At 44.6% G+C, this 12,291-nt stretch overlaps 1 protein-coding gene across 1 annotated transcript in view; it reads left to right on the top strand.

Moving 5' to 3' along the window:
• The first annotated feature begins 564 nt into the window (after positions 1-564).
• Positions 565-12,291, top strand: part of SH3BP2 (SH3 domain binding protein 2) — a 61,413-nt gene continuing 49,686 nt past the window's right edge. Inside the window, exon 1 of the mRNA XM_075261097.1 lies at positions 565-578. The gene's annotated coding sequence lies outside the window, so the exon portion shown is untranslated. The remainder of the gene's footprint in view (positions 579-12,291) is intronic.

Raw genomic sequence — 12,291 nt, 5'->3', positions numbered from 1 at the left:
GTTCTGCACTTTTTAAAGATAATTTAAGGTGTGGTTTGTAAGGCTCCACAGAATCTTGGACCAGAGCCACCCGAAAATTTAACAAAAGGTATCCTGAGAGGTTTGCCCATCTCTAGTGCTGACTTCTGTGGGGCAACAATAACACCATTGTTCCTCCAAAGAGTTGATTTGCATATTGACAAAAAAGTGATATCTCGGCAATGGAGACAGCGATTCACAAGGTGAAAACAACGCTTGACTCAGATGATCCTAACCTATTTGCAGGGCTGGGTTTATATTGTTCTGGTGACAGACTCCCTTAAAGTGACTGTAAATTCACTACATACAAGGATTCCAATAATGGAAGTACTGTGGTCTAAGTGGCAAGTCATAACTTTCAACGACTTGCAACATCATTGAAACTACAGACAAATAATGCAGAAACTTTCTCTCACTTGTAAGGGGAAGAGCTGAGCAGCCCAGAGTAGAAAGGAACAAAAGGCAGGAAGGAAACATGGGTGGTAAATGCAGCTGATAATAATACAGAAAGTTACTAAGTGACTGCTCAGGGTACAGCAGGAGGAGGCAAGCACACACAGGTAGATCCAAGGAAAGGTGACTGCATGGACAGTGTGGCAGGGAGGATCAGGGAGGGACAGCCGGCAGGGATGGCACAGGCTTTAAGAAGGAGGTGCTAGCTCTGAATAATGAACTTTCTTGTCAACCCGGCTGTCACTGTGTATTTCCTGCTGCCTTAGTCTGAAGATGTGGAGAGCAGCGACAGAGTGAGCGAGGACCCTGGAGCTACCGGCTGAGTCCTTACATAACCATCAGTTCTGCAGAACAGGTACTACTACACTCAGGTGGGAATCTGAAGGGCTAGGAAGATATGTCCCTGCAAGACTCGGCTACAAGTTAAGTCGGTCACATTTGGTGCGATTTTTTTTGAAGAGTTCAATGAAGATTCTGCCATAAATGATTTACAATTGTAACTTGTAATTGCTGCAAATTTGTCATGTGTGTCATGATGGAAGGAAATTCTTGGTGGATATTACAAGTAGTTGCGACTTATATGGATTTAGTAGAGCAGAACGTGACATCGAAACTTGTTTTCCAGATGGAACAATTGCTTTCCATACCAGGGCTTATGGATTGAATAGGGGGACACCTAAAATTGGGATAAACTTGAGCAGACATCGGCTATAAATACTACAGACAGCCATGTATAACAGAACTTATTTTTGTCTTAGACATTTAGGGCATATATTGTACTTGTGACCATGCAATGCTTCCTGTAGGCAATTCCCATGATCAGCACAGAATTGTGGGACCTCTGAAATCTAAAATATATATATATAATTTTTTTTCATTTATTTATTTAACCCCCCTGTTTCGCATACAGGCTACATTGTGCATGCTTCTATGTATTGCTCTGAATTACCTGCAGTAGGTTTGCCTAAACTCCTATGTAAGACCACACATAACATATGGTTACAATATGATGAATTGTGTAAAGTTACCAATTCAGCTCTGCTACATGTGATACCCTTAGTCCTACCGCATTTAGCTAAGATCCTATATACAGTCAGTACTGCAGGGATACTGTATCCAACATACTGCATTGTATGAGGGATAAGTTAATACATGCTTGCTTAGAAAAGACCTTGCATTGATGTTCTGTATTATCTGCTGACGTGCTGGAAATTGATGGCGTGTAGTATGGGTTAATACACGCTTGCATTCCTGGTGCGCTGATGTGTTTTCATTGTAATGCAGTTTGTGATATGTTGAATATTATATTGATGGCTGCTGGGAGTGTCAGACCTGGGGCCTAGGGTCCAACGAATAGATTCTGGGGGCAATATGTATATATGCCTCTCATTTGGTACATTTCAATGGAAAGCTGACTAGGTTTTGTGCAGCCACGTCACGGCTGAAGAACATAGGGAATGTGGTTGGGGAACTGGTGGATTCCAATTCACCGGGCAGCTGAGAATCCCAGTGGTGGCATTTATGTCATATACAAGGGGAAATCAAGGTCAAAAATTGCACCAACAATAAAGGAACCATATGTGTGGGAGCCATTATAGGGACAATATCCTGTACAGAGGCCAGTAAAGGGACAATATACTGATGGGGGACAGTAAATGGGACATGATACTGTGTGTACAATATGGAGGAATGCAGCATAGGTAGCATGGCATATTATAGGACAAGAAAGTGCAGCATGCACTTTTGTCCAGATGTCCAGAGTTTTTGATCTGCAAATAGGGGTTTCCTGTACAGAGGAGGTGTGGCCTAAAGACTTCGATTAGGGGGTCCCCAGATATAAATTTATTTTAAAATCACTTTATTGAAATATTGTACAACATATTATGCAATACAGGGACATAGACAAAAAAGATAACAGTGTTATCTCAAGTGATGCACCAAAACCCATAGGGAAGGATGGGGCAATATGCAAAGTCAATGGTGAATTACACCAGGACTTTTCAAATTTTGCGGGGCAACCTCTGCCCCTATACAACATTTGATTGTACAGTAATAAGGGGGAGTTCACACGGAGTAACGTGCCGCGTGATATGGCACGTATACGGCGTGTGAGACTTTGAGCGCCGTATATGCTCCCATTGAAATCAATGGGAGTGTATACGGCGCGCTAAGTCTCACACGCCGTATATGTGCCACATCACGCGGCACGTTACTCCATGTGAACTGACAAAATTAACTAATTTCCTCCACATTGACAGGCAGAGTGGACGAGGAGACATCCAATAAAAGCAAGGTATATTTAGATGGGACACCTTAACCTATATGAGATGAGCGTATAAGCCTGAAATGAGACTATATGGACCCTGGGACCTAAGTATGCCAATGAGAGGATAGGTATAAATTCGCAAGATTGGTTGTGGGAATTGAGTAAAAATGGCATGCTTGATCTGAAGGAATCTAAAAAATTGTGTACGGGGAATATCAGACAATGTGCTCAGAGATTCAAAGGAGCGGAATACACCCTGGTCATATACATCACCTAAGGACAGAACTGCTCCCAACTCCATGTACTGGGGAGTGTGAAGAGATCAGTCAAACCTGGGATATCCCACAGTGGGGTTTCAATGGGGACATAAATAAAAACTGCCACTTGCTTAGCCTGTTGACCGATTATGAATGGGCTGTAATCTACCCCTATATACAGGTGTTTTCAATTGTGCATCATTGTCTTATTGAATAAAATCCTGTTGTGACCTGAGAGCGCCGTCTTTCCATTTCATTGAAAACTCTATCTTCCCTGGCCTTGGCCGGTGTCCATCAGACGTGCTGCCTCCTCCACCTGACGGTAAACCCCTAACGTAGTTGTGAGCGATTGTCACAACCTCATCAGGTGAGAGGCCATTTGGTCCTTTTAAATCTTCTGGTTATTTCCACCAAAATTTATCAGACATTCTACACTATATAGTGTGCTCGGTGTCTCTTTTGTTTTTCATCCTATATACAGGTGGGCTCTCTAATACCAGCTACCCCCAGATATCATTTTGAGGGGCCTCTGAAATGCTAAGTCTACCCCAGCACTATGGCTGCTATGCTATGCTGCCTTGGACTGGGGCTCACAATGTACATTTTTCCCTATCAGTATGTCTTTGGTCAGATGGTATGTTAGATGGTTTTCTGCCCTTAGCGGGATTTGAACACCAGGACTCCAGCGCTGCAAGGCTGCAGTGCTAACCACTGAGCCACCGTGTGGCCCCGACTGGGGCCTTTTCAGTAGCTGCTGGCTCTTGCCTTGGGCTATAGGCCTCTAGGCTCCATAAACTGGAGATACAGTCTCATACATGTCAGGCCTTAGAGGAAAGAAGAGTCAGCCTGGATATATGTCCTTTAAAAACACTAATATACAGTAACAACGTCTCACCTATATACATAACAACATAAAGTCAACAGCATCTATGATGCTCAGCTGGGGGGTAACTGAACGATCCTGAGACCTAATGCAAAATCTGTAAGAGACAGAGACAGAGGGACCCTATGTACTGCCAGTCACCAGAGACAAGGTGCAAATCTCAGCTTCTGCACCTGTATAGTCACATCCATGATACATGGTATTTTCTTGTGTCTTGCATACTGTATATACTGTATAGGCCTTTCTCACGTCCCTCAAGATCCTCTTTTATAATGACATGCTATCTATAACACAAGGTACTGTATAAACGTTTCACTACAGGAAGTGCTGAGATAGGTTATGGCTATTTCAGTCAATGTAACATAATGTGCAGAAGTAAAACATATCACCGTACATAGGTGTGCTGTAACCATAGAGCCATACAGCATAACGTGTAACAGTACAGGGATAATAGACACAGTGATGTCACAGTACAGGAATAATAGACACAGTGATGTCACAGTACAGGGATAATAGACACAGTGATGTCACAGTACAGGGATAATAGACACAGTGATGTCACAGTACAGGGATAATAGACACAGTGATGTCACAGTACAGGGATAATAGACACAGTGATGTCACAGTACAGGGATAATAGACACAGTGATGTCACAGTACAGGGATAATAGACACAGTGATGTCACAGTACAGGGATAATACACATAGTGATGCATACCTCCCAACTTTTGAAGAACCGAAAGAGGGACAAAATGTGCGGCGCGCGTAGCGCGTCGCGGCAAACTTAGCCCCGCCCACTTTTGTGTTGACTCCACCCACTCGTTAATTTTTCATGTGCCCGCACACAGTATAATCCTCCTACAGTCACCCGTAAATTATATGTCCCCCCTCTATCTCTCCCCCAGTTTCATATACACCCTTCATCTGCCCCCAGTTTCATGTCCCTCTTCCATCTCTGCCCCCAGATTCATGTCCCTCCATCTCTGCCCCCAGATTCATGTCCTCTCCATCTCTGCCCCCAGATTCATATCCCTCCATCTCTGCCCCCAGATTCATGTCCCACATCTCTGCCCCCAGATTCATGTCCCCCATCTCTGCCCCCAGATTCATGTCCCCCATCTCTGCCCTCAGATTCATGTCCTCTCCATCTCTGCCCCCAGATTCATGTCCCCACATCTCTTTCCCCAGATTCATGTCCCCCATCTCTGCCCCCAGATTCATGTCCCTCCATCTCTGCCCCCAGTTTCATGTCCACTCCATCTCTGCCCCCAGATTCATGTCCCTCCATATCTGTCCCCAGATTCATGTCCCCACATCTCTGCCCCAGATTCATGTCCCTCCATCTCTGCCCCCAAATTCATGTCCTCTCCATCTCTGCCCCCAGATTCATGTCCCCCATCTCTTCCCCCAGTTTCATGTCCACTCCATCTCTGCCCCCAGATTCATGTCCCTCCATCTCTGCCCCCAGATTCATGTCCCCACATCTCTGCCCCCAGTTTCATGTCCACTCCATCTCTGCCCCCAGATTCATGTCCCTCCATATCTGCCCCCAGATTCATGTCCCCACATCTCTGCCCCCAGATTCCTGTCCCTCCATCTCTGCCCCCAGATTCATGTCCCCCATCTCTGCCCCCAGATTCATGTCCTCTCCATCTCTGCCCCCAGTGTAATGCCGTCCTCTCCATCTCTGCCCCCAGTGTCATGCTGTCCTCTCCTTCATCTGCCCCCAGATTCACGTTCCACCTCCACATTAAACTTACCTTCTCCTCCGCTCCCTCGCCGCTCTCTGGCCGCCTCTCTCGCTGACACATGTGGCTGAAGGAAGGAGCTGACACAGGTCAGCTCCTCGCTTCGCCGCTGCCCGCCTCTCTCCCTGACACATGCGGCTGAAGCTGCTCGCGTGCTCGCTTCGCCGCTGCGTCTCTCTCTCGGTGACACATGCGGCTGAAGCGAGGAGCTGACCTGTGTCAGCTCCTCGCTTCGCCGCTGCCGCCGGCTCCTGGCTTGTACATCGCGTCTACAAGCCAGGAGCCGGCGGCAGCAGTGAAGCGAGGAGCTGACACAGGTCAGCTCCTCGCTTCAGCCGCATGTGTCAGCGAGAGAGAGACGCAGCGGCGAAGCGAGCACGCGAGCAGCTTCAGCCGCATGTGTCAGGGAGAGAGGCGGCCAGCGGCAAAGCGAGGAGCTGACCTGTGTCAGCTCCTTCCTTCAGCCGCATATGTGTTCAACTCAGATCTGCGTACTCTGGACGCAGATCTGAGTTGAAATCGGGACATACCTCCCTCCAACCGGGACCGCGGGACATGTCACCCAAATCGGGACTGTCCCGCGGAAATCGGGACGGTTGGGAGGTATGAGTGATGTCACAGTACAGAGATAATGCACACAGTGATGTCACAGTACAGGGATAATACACACAGTGATGTCACAGTACAGAGATAATACACACAGTGATGTCACAGTACAGGGATAATACACACAGTGATGTCACAGTACAGGGATAATACACACAGTGATGTCACAGTACCAGGGTAATGTACAGAGTCATGCATGCAGGACTTTATTTTCCATTAGAAAGGTAAACAAACATGATGGAAGCTTGTTTAGTGTCAATAGTTATGGACACAAAATCAGTCTGTCGTGTTCTCTACAACAGTTTAATGTTCGTTGCTGTCAACCCAGCCTTAGAAATCAATATTTCTACAAGGCAGGAATCAAAGCTTTACTTTGGGGGAATCTTTATTAAAGGGGCTCTATCAGCAAAATTATGCTAGTAGATCCCCACATATGTGTGAATAGCCTTTAAAAAGGCTATTCAGGCACCGTAAATGTTATATTAAATCCAGGTCCTGTTTTTAAATAAAAGCATTAAAACATATATGCAAATCTTACTGAACGTGCACCATGGGCGGGGATAAACAATGTGACGTCAGCTTTGGGCACGCCTGCCTCTTCTGTCTTCTTGTAGTAATGCCCTCCGGTTACGTGTCTTCCGGCTTCTTCTTTCCAAAACCCACGCCTGCGTAGTAGCGCTTCCCTCCGGAGAGCTACTGCGCAGGCTCACTCGCCATTTTACTTTGGAGAGAAGAAGCCGGAAGACAAGTAACCGGAGGGCGTTACTACAAGAAGACAGAAGAGGCAGGCGTGCCCGAAGCTGACGTCGCATTGTTTATCCCCGCCCATGGTGCACGTTCAGTAAGATTTGCATATATGTTTTAATGCTTTTATTTAAAAACAGGACCTGGATTTAATATAACATTTACGGTCCCTGAATAGCCTTTTTAAAGGCTATTCACACATATGTGGGGATCTATTAGCATAATTTTGCTGATAGAGCCCCTTTAAGACAGGTCTGATAGTCTTAGGGCAGTGTCACATGGTCTCTTTAGTCTTCCCTTGAATATTTTCTGCTTCTTTTGCAGCCAAGATGCACTTTACAGATAGTTACACTATGTCTCATATGGATTCAATGTGTCTTGCTTGATGCTGTGCTATATCCAATGTTCCAAAACCATCACTTTTCTGCAACCTAGAGCGCGGTTCTTACTTCATGAGCCATATATAGACATCAGCCATGAGTTCTATGTCTACTCTGAGCCAGTCACTATGAGGAGCTGTGTGTCAAAGTCAAGACAAGTTGCACCATGTTCATTTAGTCATGTGAGTGCATTGACAGAAGGGCGAGACCTCCCTGCACTCACTGCACAGGACTAATAGGTAACGGTGGTAAGTCTCTCTCATCCTAAGGCTATGTTCACACTTGTCCTAAGGTACCCATACACCTCCAATCGCTGTTCTTCCCGACTCTTAGACAAGCATGCATACAATATGTTTTCAATAGAGAGAGTCCTCTGATAGCAGCAAAGGATTGGACATGTTGATCCTTCTTTCTGCAAACTAGGACCATTTTAATACCTTAGTAGGCCTTGTTCAAAGGTTTCCTAAGTGGACCCCTCATAATTTAATGTTCCCTGAAGTGGCCCCCCATTCAATGCCCCCTCCCACTTGGTGACCATTTACACTATGATTAAGTCGTCCCTTCTGCCAATGAATTGGAACATGCCCAATTTTAAAGGGCTTGTCCAGTTTCTGACATGAATGGCCTATCCTTAGGGACAGGTGGATTCCAGGTGCTATCCCATTGTCCCATGTCTTGTCTTCAAGTCATCTACGTTCGAAGGATTCAGATGAGTTGAGTACATGGTGAAGAAGGAAGCCCTGGCTCAGCTCCTGGCAGCTGGGAATTAGGCAAGGATGATGTGATGTCATCATTACATCATATCTGCTGCTCCTGAGGTGTCGGCAGCAGGGACCAGAGTGGATTCTGGGGGAATGGATTGAAATGAGTATTATTTTGTTTTTTTTGTGCTTTAGTGTGCTTAAGGAGGGGTCATTATATATACCATGGCGGCACATTAAGGGGACATAATAATGAGGGGCCCATTATAAGAGGGGTATTGTATTGTGGGTGCCATATTAAGGTAGACTTTATGCTGTGGGGTCATATAAAGCGGGGGGCATGAGATTGTGGGGGTCATATTAAGGGAACATTATATTGTGGAGGCCATATTAAGGAGGAAACTATAAAGTAGGGGGCCACATTGAAAAGGAAATTATATGGTGGTGATACATTGAAGGGGGAAATTTACTGTGGTGGCTATAATACTATAGGGGTGACAAGGGGACACTGTACTGTTTGGGGCCACTAAATGGGTACTATGTGTGTACCCTGGTACCTGAGGGGCCCAAATGCACCACTGCCAAATAAAAAGAACACTAGAAACATTATATAGGGGTCCTGTTGCAGATTTTGCATTGGCCCCTACAAGTTACACCTCTGACACGGGACAAGTCTTTGCATTAACCCCCAGTTATTTATTATGATCTATATTTTAAAAAGGGTGTAAACAGGCAGATGGAAAAGTGGTAGATGGCAGGTATCTTCCACTGAGGTGGCTGGTGTCCACATGGTGACTGCCTGGAGTATGGGTCCAGGATTTAGGAGTAGTTGTAGACCCAGGCCTATACTCCAGTCCTGGTTTGGTAGGTGACCCAAGGATCAGCTATTAAAGCACTGAGGTTGCCCATGGGAAGTGGGGGTGTGGTCGTCTCTTGGAGGAGAAACCTGTTGTACACGTGTGTGCGTGTGTGCGTGTGTGCGCGTGTGCGCGTGTGCGCGTGTGTGTGTGTGTGTGTGTGTGTGTAGGATAAAACCTTAAAATTCACCTTGTGTGTGGGTGAGGAAAGCCTGAGGACTTACCTTCTTTACATCCTGAAGTAAGGACTGTTTTGTTGTTTCATTTTTGTACCCTGCTGAAGAAAGCTCCTTTTGTGTTATCCTTTTGCTGAAGAAAGCTGTTTTTGATTTACATTATGTGGACTGTGTGAACTGCCTCCAATAAACTGACTACAACTAAGAGCTGATATCCTTGCCTCCATCTGATTGACCTAGCAACTTACCTTCTCTGAAGGTCCCGCATTTACAAGGGCTAAAAAGTTTCTAATCCATAAAGACACAAAACTTGTCGCATGATGTTACTTCCTAATATATAATGACCTCAGCGACCACAGCAGCAGGGGAGGGGGTAGGGTTGGTTTGCATATGACTCATCTATATGGCCGCTCTTTGGTCATATACTGTAGATATGTCAGTAAGTCTTATGTACAAGATATGTAAGGAAGCATTCACAGCCTTGGCTCGGCCCTTTAGATCAGCATATAGGAATCTGAGGATAAAAGGCTTGATGGGTTGACTAGGGTTAGAATACGCCAAAAAAGTCGTATCCATAGGCCGTGTCTGTGGTCATATCATCTCAATAGCCCATATACAATAGCACAATTATCTTCATTGATCCATTCATACTACATTTTTTCAATTCACGTGCAACAATTTTTTTTCTAGCAGGATAATGGAGAGGACAAAGTAGGACAATGGATACAATAGCATAGTTGTATTTCATTCCACGTCTTGCTCTCTATGGCATTGCTTGCAGCGATCCACTCTTACATTGTTTGTGAAATGAGAAGCGAGAAACAAGGAAACTAATCCAATATTAACAGATATACAGGACTGTGCAAAAGTTTTAGGTAGATAGGGGGGAATGCTGCAAAGTAAGATTACTTTCAGAAGTGTTTAGGGGCTGTTCACATGTAAGAATTTAATGCTGAATTTCCCTACATTTTGCCATTATTTTCAATGGCAGGCAGAGATCACATCAGGATGCTGAAAAAAATAAGGATCCTGGTCGATTTTACAGCAGAGTCCACTTGGGCCTAAAAAACGGCTTAATGCTGATGCAGAACATTTGTGCATAGTTGGTGTCCAAGAATGAAGAGGAATTCTATTCTATGAAAGGGCCCTAAACGTTTATTTTTGTCAATTCACAAAATGCATAGTTATAGTTAATAAAGAAAAAGGAAATGCAAGTCCCATCAATATTTGGTGTGACCTTTGCCCTTTGGAGGAGGAGTCCTGGAAGTGATGATATGGCCCCCACAGATATAGACCTAATCTGAACATCATCCAGTCTGTCTGGGATGACATGAAGAGACAGACGGATTGGAGCAAGCCTACATCCATAGAAGATCTGGGCTTAGTTCTCCAAGATGGCGGGAACAACCTCCCTACTGAGTTCGGCCAAAAACTGTCTGCAAGTACCAAGGGCAAAGGTCACACCAAATATTGATGGGACAAAAAAAATCTATTAACCCTTCTATTTCTGTGTTGCTGGGATACATTGGGTAAACCTAGGAATTGTGTCATTCATGTAGATATTACATGGACATAAATGACCAATCTAAGCATTGTACCGACCAAGTACACCCTTCATGATAGCGGTTTTTCCTAATGGCAATGGCCTCTTTCAGCATTCTCTCTACCAAATGGTTTGATAGTTTTATGTAGGGAACCTTCAGTATAAAGATTAGGGTGGATGCACCCAGACCCCTTTTGCAAAGGAGAAATCTTTTCCAAGAGCCTTTAGTATAGTCATTGGTGATTCTGCAGACTTTTTTAATAACCATCTGGAAGTCTGAAACATTTATCTCTAGACGACTCCATTGTCTCGAAGGCCGTAGAAATTCATTCGAGTCTGACTCTTTACATGAACATTGGCATCCATGTCCAGGGAGGACTTACCACCTCTCTAGTTCCTTGGCTCTGATAAAAGCTTAAGACTCCATGGCGGCATGTGTGCACAGTAAATTCATGGGTTATTGAGACCAAATTGATTTGCTATGGGTAATAAGTCTTGCAAACTCAGCTTTGCAAAAAATAGGACAAAACCAATGTTAAACCAGTAGTAAGATTAAAAAGGAGGAACCATTCCCATTAAAGTGTATGGCTAGTAGAGCGTTGAGTGTCCTATATAATTATTGACTGCTCTGACGTCATGTCATTGGTGAACTAGCCTGGAGGTAACAATTACTGGATGGTAATTACATTGAGAGAGAGGAGCAGAGAACAGAGGAAGGTCATGGTGCAAAGAGATATTAGGGGATTCCTAGTCTAGGAGATCATTAAAGAGCATCAGGAATGAGCAAATTAAACTAAACATACCGCAAGATATTTTAGGGTCGGCGGAATATTACATCCTCCATTCTCAATTAATATTTATCAACCTGATTATGGAAATGAGCATCCTGCCTGGTAATAATTCTGCCATACTACTGTGCACCAGAATATGGGTCTACACCAGTAGTAACTATTAGACAGTATTGGTATATCTGGTCCTGTTTTCTCGGAAACATTGCAGGTCTTTGTAGTGGAGCCTGTCAGTATTTTGTGCTGCAAATGGTTAATTTACTAACAGGTTCCCTTTAATAAAAGGTGATACTAATAAATAGATGTACATGCAATGGATGAATAACCTTCCAGAGCCTCTAGAATAAGAAGGACCAAGACAAGGATGAGGAGACTTGAAGTCAAGAGTAAGTTTTTAGGTGATTTCCTGAACTTTAGGGAAATTCCTAGTTTGTTTGTAGTTAAAGTCTAAAGATCCTGACCTGTTAAGCGGAACCAGTAGAGGTTATAGAGTCTCTCACTCTGGAGGACCGTGTGTTATATTGGATGACTATAAAAATCGTGCGGTACTTCATTTCCACTCCGATGGCGTTGTAGGATATTGAGCACTTGCTAGCAGGTTACTCCACAGGTTTGGTGGGTGGTTTCTTATTCAGGTCCTGGGTCATGACTAGAGATGGGTGAACCTTACAAGATTCGTTTCAATATTTGCAAGGTTAGCCCACTAGTTTTGGGTTGGGCCCAAACTTATTCGGTCCAAACTGGGAACTCTATTATTATACCCTAGGGTTTCTTCACCTCTTCTCAGATCTCCTCTTCCCTACATTCTGGCCTTCACCCGTGGGCTATTGCAGTCTCTTAGGGCTAGTTCACATGGAGAGTGGAAGGGCAG

This window comes from Leptodactylus fuscus, chromosome 1 (assembly GCF_031893055.1).
Source record: "Leptodactylus fuscus isolate aLepFus1 chromosome 1, aLepFus1.hap2, whole genome shotgun sequence".
NCBI lineage: Eukaryota > Metazoa > Chordata > Amphibia > Anura > Leptodactylidae > Leptodactylus > Leptodactylus fuscus.
The sequence above is the reverse complement of the archived record's forward strand: the minus strand, read 5'-3'. Positions and strand labels throughout refer to the sequence as shown.